The sequence below is a fragment of the Hevea brasiliensis genome, chromosome 8, assembly GCF_030052815.1.
Source record: "Hevea brasiliensis isolate MT/VB/25A 57/8 chromosome 8, ASM3005281v1, whole genome shotgun sequence".
Lineage (NCBI taxonomy): Eukaryota > Viridiplantae > Streptophyta > Magnoliopsida > Malpighiales > Euphorbiaceae > Hevea > Hevea brasiliensis.
The window spans coordinates 83867435-83878105 of record NC_079500.1 but is presented as its reverse complement, the minus strand read 5'-3'; positions in this window follow the sequence as shown (position 1 = coordinate 83878105).

Sequence of the window (10671 nt, the reverse complement as noted above, 5' to 3'; positions counted from 1 at the left end):
GTGAGGTGACACGGACACTATGCAAAGCTGTAGATGATCTCACTCAGTCTGTGGTCCACTGGGCTCTCTATCAGTCTCTCCAGAACCTACGCGTGGCAAAAGCAATGCGCTAAGCAATAATGCTTAGTGGTGCCAATAATAGAATAAAAAGAAATAGTAGAAAATAAATATGTAGTGCATGTCCTGATGTCTTATGCAGACAATTTTTCGATCATTATTGGTAATGTTATTTATTTTGTACTTGTTATATCCATAATTTCATTAAATTTATTCACTTTCATTTTTGGTTGCCCAAGTAACCTATACTAGACAACTGGAATAGATAAACAGGTAAACTGGCATTGGGAATCAAGTACCTCGGGCTGTCACACCATCGGTCACATATGTGTCTCCCCGTGTGCAACAGAATAGCTAATAAGCTGTAATAACATTAGGCACAAGGCCAAGTCTCAACACAATGTCAGAATGGCTAAAAGCCATGCAATCACAGAATGGCATAATGCCATGTGCAGTAGTACTAACTGAACCCTATTGGCATACCAACCTATCCAAACCAATCTTGCTAGGTGTACTAGGGCATGTTACACTTTTAAATTTCATAATTCTTAAAATTGAAGTTTAAGTGTTACTATTCATTTATTAGTCAACTAAAATGTTGACTTTTCCATAGACAATAGATACATTGGTTCTAATATTCCCAAAATATTGTTGGTATTGATTGCCAATACCATTTCTAAGCTTAGTGTTGGTTATTCACAATTTTTCAGATTTCAAGCCTCATATTTACTGTTCCATTGGTCATTTATACAATAGGAATTTGGAAAAATTGTCTTTATGAAAGTTGTTCCTTATTTTGTCTAGTTACATTTCTTTTTTTGAATCACTCCATTTGGAGTTTTGTAGCTCAAGTTATGGCCTAAAAACCATAACTGGCTGGATTGGACAGAATCCGAAATTCTGGGCAAAACTGGTTCAGCTAGATTTGGTAACCTAAGTTTAGTTGGCAATTTGACTAGGTTATGGTTATAATTTGGATTTGTGTTCTTCATGAAAGTTGTAGGCCTATAACTCAGCTTTCGGCTGGTAAAATTTCAGGTCAATTTGACCTTTTTACACTGAGTTATGACCAAATGAATAAACACTGTTTATTTGGTCATTTTGCCCAGACAGAATGCAAGTCACTCGGATTAGGGCAATTTTAAGTCAACTTGGTTTGGTTTTATAGGCAGGGTTTCTTCACCAAAGTTGTGCCATTATGTGTTTAGTTTCATGTCTAATTAGCCTTGCACCAATTAAACCTCTACAACTCCATTTATAGCTATCTAAACCTGCTGGACTCAAAATCAGTCCTTCAGGTCAGCCAAGGCAGCTCACCCAAACTCATATGCCAAGCCACAACTCACTTCATTTCCTCATCATACACAGCCAAATAGTCACTAATTAACCATTTAAACTTTTAATCTCCAACATATGAACAAAGTCTCAATTTCATACCCAAACCCTAACTCAACCATCTCAAATCATGCATTTAACTTGCATTTCATTATCCTCATCATGAAGTTAATATTAAAGGCAGCCATGATACCATTTTACCTCAATTAAAACTTCATAACACTACCAAGTACAAGGCTGCCTAAATTTTTGGGGAGATATACCCATAATTTTTATGAAATTTTCTTATAGGTTTCTACTTAATCTCACTTCCTCAACATGAAACTAAAGAGAAACATGAAGTTTGGTCACTAACGTTGAGTGGAGTTAATTCCACTCTTGCAAGAGCTCTTCTTTTTCACTTCTTTTTACTCCCAAAAGCTTCACTAAGATGAACTATGAAGTTTTTGTGTTGGGAATTTAGGGTTTAGTGGAAGAAAAAGCAAGGAAACCTTGGCAATGGAGGACAATGGAATGGGTATGGGGCGGCTGGTTTGGGTGAAGGTGATGGCTGCTGAGTTTTTTTGATTTTTTGCCATATTCTTATCTCATTTTATTTATTTTAAATGGGCTTGATTAATTGTAATTGGTGGTAAGTGTTTAATGACATCATGGTGATGTCATAATTCCAATTTCTTTCATTTTCTTTCCTTTTCTTGTCTACTTAATTTCAATTTAATTTTTAGCAATATTTATTCATATTTTATGTCATAATAATTATTTACTTAACTGGACAAGTCGACTAAAAATCACCTCTGAAGGTAAAATGACCAAAATGCCCTCCGTTTGGCTTAACAGACCAAAATTATCTGTACCAATTGAAAAAAAATTTTAAACATTTTCTTGGCATTCTAATGTCATAGGAACCTCAATGACCCTTCTCTGGAGTCCCAAAAATTATTTTATAAATTTTTCCTCTGGTCTAGGTCTCCTAGTTGTGAGAGCTGCAACTTCCCACTAGGTTACCCATCGCTAGGGCACCGACTCATTTAACTTGGTTGTATTTTATTTTTAAAATTTTTTCTAAATTTTTCTTATTAATATTTGAGTTAATTATGGTTCCTCACTTTAGTTTAAATATTTTTATGGAAGTTCTAACTGTCTGGACTGACACCAGTCACCAGAACAGTAGAATGCACAGAGTTGCTATAGGGAGGGTGTTACAAGCTGGTTACACGGGTCCAAATACACGGCCCGTGTACTTTTGTTCTTAAGAGAATTCTTCAAACCTAGCCAGGCAGAGACTTACACGGGTTGCTATGATTTACACAGGTCTGATTACACGGCCCATGTACTGCATTTCTTGCTTGTCTTTTTCAGCTTTCCTTTGGCAGCAAGTATAAAACCAACAATTCATTAAGCACATAATTGAACTCCTCCAATCCTTCATACTAATTACACTCTTTCAATGCATAAGGGTTTCAATAGCTGCATGCTTAGATCTTGCTCTCCCTTCATAGTGTTTCAACTAGTTATTCCTCTATGCAAGGCTATTAATAAGTGACAAATAACCTGCTTTGTTAGGATTGACTTGAGAAACACTTACTCCCCAATTTTCCTTCGATTATGGATAATTGTGATGGAGTGACTCAATTCCAATTCTATAGGCATATCTCAATTTTCTATCTTCACTAATGTAGCATACACTTTTCAAAAGATCAAAAGGTCTTTAAAAGGGTTGTAATAGGGCTAAAGGGATAATGACTTGATTGCCAATGAAAGGTTTTTAGGGAATGCAAATATGAGAATAGCATGTATGCATAAAATATCAAGTATAATAAGCTTATTCTATTGATTCTGTATGGAGAGGAAGGGCTTTTTGTTTCTTATAGTGATAAACATGCTTCCATGATACTTATCTTGGGACTTCTTCTCTCTCCTTTCTTTTTTTTTTTCCCCTCTTTTTTTTTTTATGTCCCTTTTGTCCTCTCCCCCAAACTCATTGCTTTTGCTGGGTTAGAAAGGCAAATTTTAATTTGATTTCAATTGCACACTTGCACTCTTTCTTGAGTTCTACATCCTCTTTCCATTTTTTTTTCCTTTTTACTTATGCATTTAGCTTCCTTAAAAGGGTAGGGTAGGTGTTTAGGCTAGGGGCTAGGTAAATAATATGGGTAAGCAATAAATTCTAAGAGATAAGTATGGGTTTCAAATTGGCTACAAGGGATATATATTTTAATTAAGGATGGCTAAAGCTTAGTGAGGCTATATCAAAGAATACCTTAATCATCTCTTCATCAAGCATATGTTAGGATTTCACCTCGATAGGTCTAAGAGACATGTTCTACAGTTGATGAGGCAGTTTTATGTTTGCTTGTATTTCAAAAATTCTCTCCTAACTTTATAAGTCTAATGTGACAAATTAATAGCTATGAAGGGGTTTAATTGGTCTAGCTCCATTAAGGTGATTTAGTTTTTCACAAACAACATATTAAAGCCTTTTTGCCTATCCAGATACGTTCATTCCTCTATCCCGTGGAGTCCAATTATTAGATCACTAGAATTTTTAGTTATAGTTCTAAGTTTCAGAAACTCAAGGTTCAAAATTTGTAAAATTTTTCTAGAATTTTGATACAAAAGTATAATATAGATAATTTTAAGCAATGTAATGATATGCAATGCATGGAATGACCTTGTACCCCCAAACTCAAATCGGACATTTTCTTCAATGTCAACACAATATGCAAAATTAAAAAATGGTGCAGAAATTATGGGAAAGCATATTATGTATTAAGAATTTGAAAGTTTGAACAAAAAGCAAGTAAAGTAGACTTAAGAGTGCAGTTTAGGACTAAGGTATATGAAATTATACAATAAATAAGCTATCCTATAGTCTTAACTCTAAAAGGACTCTGAAGGTGACGATGGTTCGTCTTCATCGAGCCTCTCTAGTATCATGTCCAGCTTGTTATGGGCTTCCTGGAGGCTGTCCTTGAGTGCCTGCATTCTTTTATTGAGCATAGTCCCCATGCATTGCAGGTGTACAAGGACTGGGTCTGCAGGTGGTGGTGTATATGGAGGCACTCGAGTGGGAGACTCGTAATGAAATGGCTCTTGGGCTTTCTCCTGGGTATGTGAGGGTTCACTAGGGCTTTCATGTGCTTTGTCTCTCCTAGGGATGACATTCCCTTTGGCATCGATTAGGTAGTAGGTGTTGCCAACCTTCTTACATATCCCCATGGATACGTAGATGGTTTGATCGATCTTTGATGTCCCAGCCATAGAGCATAGCCTTGAATGACCTAAAATGAATCTGAAGTGAAGTGCAATGGCTGTGATAAAGGCTACCAAGCACTATTTGCCCTGTAGGCTGGTGACATAGGCGACGAAGGTGGTTGTAGAAGAAGAAGCCGATACTGCAGTGCTGCTCGATGGCCATACACCAAAGGAAGAAGAGTTCATTGGCATTCACTATACCTAAGCTGTCACTGTGGACCATGATAGTGTGTGCAGCTAACCGGTGCATATAACAAAAAGCAGGACTGGTGATACCTGTAGATTTTGACTTGTTGGAGTTGTAAGTTTCTATGTTCATGGCTATATAACGCTAAAAGTCAATGCTATTGTAGACCATCCGATTCTGCAGGATCTTTTAGTGTCCGATGCTGTTGAATCCAAAGATGGAATTGAACTCATCCATATTCATTACCAGATAGACGCCAAGGAGCCGAAATTCAATTATGCCCTTGTCCTCCATATCAGTGGGCCATAAAGTGGCCCTGAAGCTCCCCATAAACTCTAATGTGGAGTCCTGGTAGGCAGGAAATTGGAGTTAGGTGAATCTGGTCCACCCAATGCTGTCAAGGAGTTCTTTGATTTTGTCTCGCAGCCCTATTTGTTCCAGCAGCCCAAAATCCATGTATTTTGTGGAGATTATTTTCTGGGTGTGAAGCTGGGTGCATAGATCTCTATGGCTATCATCGCAAAATCCCTAAGGGATGGAGAATTCTGATTGTGGTGGCTGTTAGGGTCGCAGTGGAGGGGGTGGAGGTGGTGGTGGTGGTGCTACCCTTGTTCTTGGGCATTGTGGTAACGACTGAGTGGGTGAGGGTGAGGAGCCACTTCCTTGCCTTGAGGGAGAGCCTACTCTTCTTACTAGTCTCTTTGCAGGAGCCATTGGAGACTTTGGGAGAGGGAAAGCTAGGGTTTAGTGAGGGGAGAGGAGATTGGAGAGGTTTTTATAGGCTAGGAGAAGTGGAGAGGAAGGGTTTTGGCATGGGAAATCGTTTAAGGACGAGAGGTGAATTTAAAGGGTCATTGTGACCCTTCGTTTCGCGCATTTCGTGCATCAGGTGTCAATTCTGTGATGCGATACACGAGTCATGTATCACTACATGGGCACATGTAATTTTTTGTCCGAAAATTTTAACTTTTACTAAAATACACGACCTGTGTAAATTAGCTCAGGGACCCGTGTAACTCCCTGTCTCTCAAGTTGTCTTGTTGAATATGTTACTTGGCCCGTGCAAATTACATTGCGGACTCGTGTAACTTCCTGTAGCCTTATATAGCCTTATTCCTAAGCTCCAGAATGTTACATGACGCATGTAAATCATTACACAACCCTTGTAACTTTTTTTTTTTGTTTTATTAAATCAAGTGTTCAGACCATTCCTATTTACATAAATGAGATGAATGCAATAATTAACAGCATGATTGCTTCCCCGATTTTGTTCAATTTCCTCTTGTATGGTTTTGACTTGACGATTCCTCTCCTCTCTTGCTTTCAGTTCCTTGCTTTCCTAGAAATGATATCTTGGCGTTCCTACAAAATAACACACGAATGAATATAAAACAAAAATTAAAATAAGAAAGAGAAAGAAGGAAAATTCAGAAAAATTTAGGTTGCCTCCCAAAAAGCTCTTGTTTATAGTCTTTAGCTGGACTTTGCTTTTATTATTCATGGTCTGGCCAGAGGTTTTTCGAAGGTGCAATTGACTCCCTTCTCTATGAGTTCTCCCTAAAAGTAAGGCTTCAGCCTCTGCCCATTGACTTTAAATGCACCTGAGGTTTCGCTCCACACTTCTACTGCTCCATGCGAGAAGACTTGGGTTACCTTAAAAGGTCCAGACCATCTTGATTTCAGCTTCCCTGGAAAGAGTTTCAATATGCAGTTTAACAATAAAACAAGATCCCCTTCTTTGATTTCCTTCCTTGAGATGCTCCTGTCGTGCCATCTTTTGGTTTTGTCCTTGAAGATCCTGGCATTTTCATAGGTTCTTGTCAAATCTCTTCCAGCTCATTGAGCTGTAAAAGTCTTTTTTTGCCAGTAGCTTTAAGGTCATAGTTTAGGGTTTGGATAGCTTAATAGGCTTTGTGTTCAAGTTCAATGGGTAGGTAGCAGGCTTTCCCATAGACCAAGCAGAAGTGTGTTGTTCCAATAGGAGTTTTATATGCAGTGCGGTATGCCCACAATGCATCATCTAGTTTCATGGACCAGTCTTTCCTTGAGCGATTGACTATTTTCTCAAGGATATGTTTTAGCTCCCAATTTGAAATTTCTACTTGGCCACTAGTTTGAGGATGGTAAGGAGTTGCCACTTTGTGAGTTAATCCATATTTCTTCAATAAATTTTCAAATTGTCGATTACAAAAGTGACTTCCTCCATCACTGATTATCGCTCTTGGGGAGTCAAATCTTGTGAAGATGTTCTTTTTGAGGAATTTCATTATCATTCTTGCCTCATTTGTTGGTGTGGCTACTACCTCTACCCATTTTGACACATAGTTGATGCCAACTAGGATATACTTATTTTCAAAGGAAGTTGGGAATGGGCCCATGAAGTCTATTCCCCTCACATCAAATGGTTCGATCTCAAGTATACCATGCAAGGGCATCTCATTCCTTCTTGAAATGTTTCCCGTTCTTTGGCATTGATCACAAGCTAGCATAAAGGACCTTACATCCTTAAACAGATGTGGCCAGTAAAACCCTGCTTGCAAAACCTTGGCTGCTATTTTTGTGGTGCCAAAGTGTCCTCCATATAATGATGAATAGCAGTGTTGCATAATGCTCACTATTTCCTCTTTTGGTATGCATCTTCTTATTAGCCCATCATTACATCTTTTGTACAGCAGAGGTTCCTCCCATGTGTAGAACTGCACATCATGCAAAAACTTCTTCTTTTGCTGATAAGTCATGTTTGGATGCAATACCCTGCATACAAGAAAATTAACAAAGTCAGCATACCAAGGACCTTGTGAGAATACTAGTAATTGCTCATCAGGAAATAAATCATCAATTGGTAAATCCTTGATGTCCCCTGTGTGTATTCCAATTTCAGCCTGCAGAGATGGTCAGCTACTATATTTTTGGATCCCTTTTTATCCTTGATTTTAAGGTTAAATTCTTACAAGAGTAAAATCCATCAAATTAGCCTTGGTTTTGCCTCCTTCTATTTCAAAAAGTACCAGATGGTAGCATGATCTGTGAATACAATGACTTTGGACCCAATTAGGTAGGATCTGAATTTGTCAATTGCAAACACTACTACTAGAAGTTCCTTTTTTGTGGTAGCATAATTGATTTGTGCATCGTTGAGTGTCTTGCTGGAATAATAAATGGAGTGGAGCTTTTTATCTTTTCTTTACCCGAGTATTGCTCCAACAGCATAGTCACTTGCATCGCACATCACTTCGAATGGTAGCTCCCAATCTGGTAGTTACATTATTGGTACTGAAATCAGGGCTTCTTTAATCCTATTGAAGGAGAAAAACCAATTTTCATCAAAATCAAAGGGAATATCTTGAGTTAACAAGTTGGTAAGTGGCTTAGCTATTTTAGAAAAATCTTTAATGAATCTTCTGTAAAAGCCTACATGTCCCAAAAAGCTTCATACTCCATTGACTGATGTTGGTGGTGGCATCTTTTTAATGACTTCAATTTTTGCCTTATCAACTTCAATTCCTCTTTCTGATATCAAATGTCCTAGAACTATACCTTCCCTTACCATAAAGTGGCATTTTTCCCAATTTAGCATCAGGTTTGATTCTTTATATCTTTGCAATACTTTGGATAACTTAGCTAGGCAATCATCAAAAGTAGTTCCATAGATAAAAAAATCATCCATAAAAACCACCATAATATTTTCAATATAATCAGAAAAAATGGCCATCATGCATCTTTGGAAGGTAGTGGGAGCATTACAAAGACCAAAGGGCATTCTTCTATATGCAAATGTTCCATAAGGGCATGTGAATGTGGTCTTTTCTTGGTCTTCTAGGTGAATAGGAATTTGGAAAAATCTCAAATACCCATCTAGATAGCAGAAATAGGAATGCTTTACTAATCTTTCTAACATTTGGTCTATGAAAGGAAAAGGAAAATGGTCCTTTCTGGCAGCACTATTCAATTTCCCATAATCTCAGCACATGTGCTAACCAGTAACTACCCTAGTAGGGATTAGTTCATCATTTGCATTTTGAATGACAGTTGTCCCACCTTTCTCAGGCACTACATGCACTGGACTAACCCATTTGCTATCAAAGATCGAGTATATAATACCTACATCTAATAGCTTCAAAATTTCCTGTTTTACTACTTTCATGTTTGGGTTAAGTCTTCTTTGATGTTCAATAGTGGGTTTACTGTTTTCTTCCATAGGTATCCTATGCATGCAAATGGAAGGATTAATCCCTTTCTGGTCTTCTATTTTATACCCTATGCTTTTGCTATGGGTCATAAGCACCCTTAGCAATTTTTCCTCTTCTATTTCAGATAGACTGGCATTGATAATAATAGAATATTCAGAATTTAAGTCTAGGAATATGTACCTTAGTATAGAGGGAAGAGGTTTCAGTTATACTTGTTTGGTGTTTTCCTGAAGCTTGCCTTTGGGCTGTTCCTCCTTAACTTTTCTATAGCAAAAACTTAAGCCAATAGTAGGGGTGGATTAGCTGTCAAGGATTGTGCACAAGCTGCAATCTTCGTGTTCTCCTCTGTTGTGTGGCTATGTTGTTGTGCAGGGTTTTTTCCCCTATTCTGAAATCCCAGGGGTGCTGGTGGTCTGTACCCTTGCTATTTGTTCATTGGCTGATACTGTGAATTTGACCATGAGAAATTTGGGTGGTTCCTCCATCCAGGGTTGTATGTATTTGAATATGGATTGTGGGATTGTCTATTATTGAAGTTCCCTTCATTATTCACATAGCTCATATGTCCTGTGGGCAGTTCACTGAAGCTGTTATACTCTGAACCTATCTACCCTCCTCCATAGCTGTCATCGTGTTGACTGTTCATCCATATGGCATTGGCTTGCATTTTATCAAGCCACTTTGTGAGCTAGTCAAAATGAGCATTTATCATGCTTAGAGCATCCACTTCTAGGATCCTTGTTATTTTCCTTGCATTCCCCCTTTGATTTGACCACTCACAATTGTGATATGCGACCCTCTTTAGAAGTTCAAGTGCTTGATCTACTATTTTCTCCATTAGGTCACGTTTTACTGCTGAATCTATTATGCTCCTTGTAGAAGGCAGTTGCCCATTATAGAAGTCTTGAATCAGGAGCCAATTTTTTATGCCATGGTGCGGGCATTCTCTCTGTAGGTCTTTATATCTCTCCCTTGCATCATAGAGTGATTCACCTTCCCTTTACCTTAAGGTGTTGAGTTCAACTCTTAACCTTGCAACTTTGCAGGTGGAAAGTACCTTGCTAGAAAAGCTTGTGAGAGGTCTTTCCAAGTGGTGAATGTTCCAGCTGGTTAAGAAAGTAACTACTTCCTTGCTCTATCTCAAAGGGAAAATGGAAATGCTCTGAGTCTTATGGCTTGATCAGAGACTCCATTTATCTAGAATGTGTCACAAAGGGCGAGAAAGAACTGGAGGTGGTAGTGCGGATCTTCTATTGCTGAACCCCCAGACTAGGTCTGTTGGATCATTTAGAGCTATGCCGGTTTTAATTCAAAATCGTTGGCATCCACTGTGGGTCTTGTAACACTAGGTTGGAATCCTTGTATAGAGAGAGCTCCATAATCATTTAAGAGTCTCGGCCTATTGTTGTTATTGTTGGCCATATTTGGAATTTCCGGATTTCTTTGATCTTGTCCTTCATGTTTCCTTTCCCTCCTGATAGTTCTTAGGGCTCTGTCTATCTCTGGATCCAAATCAAAGATGTGACACCCCTTACCCGTCTATAATGTAGCCGAGCAAGTTATGCCACTCAGTGTGCCGGAGCACCAATTTATGTTTTTATTACAATTTATCCCTTTATAATTTATTTATTTTCAATTTTGATAAAT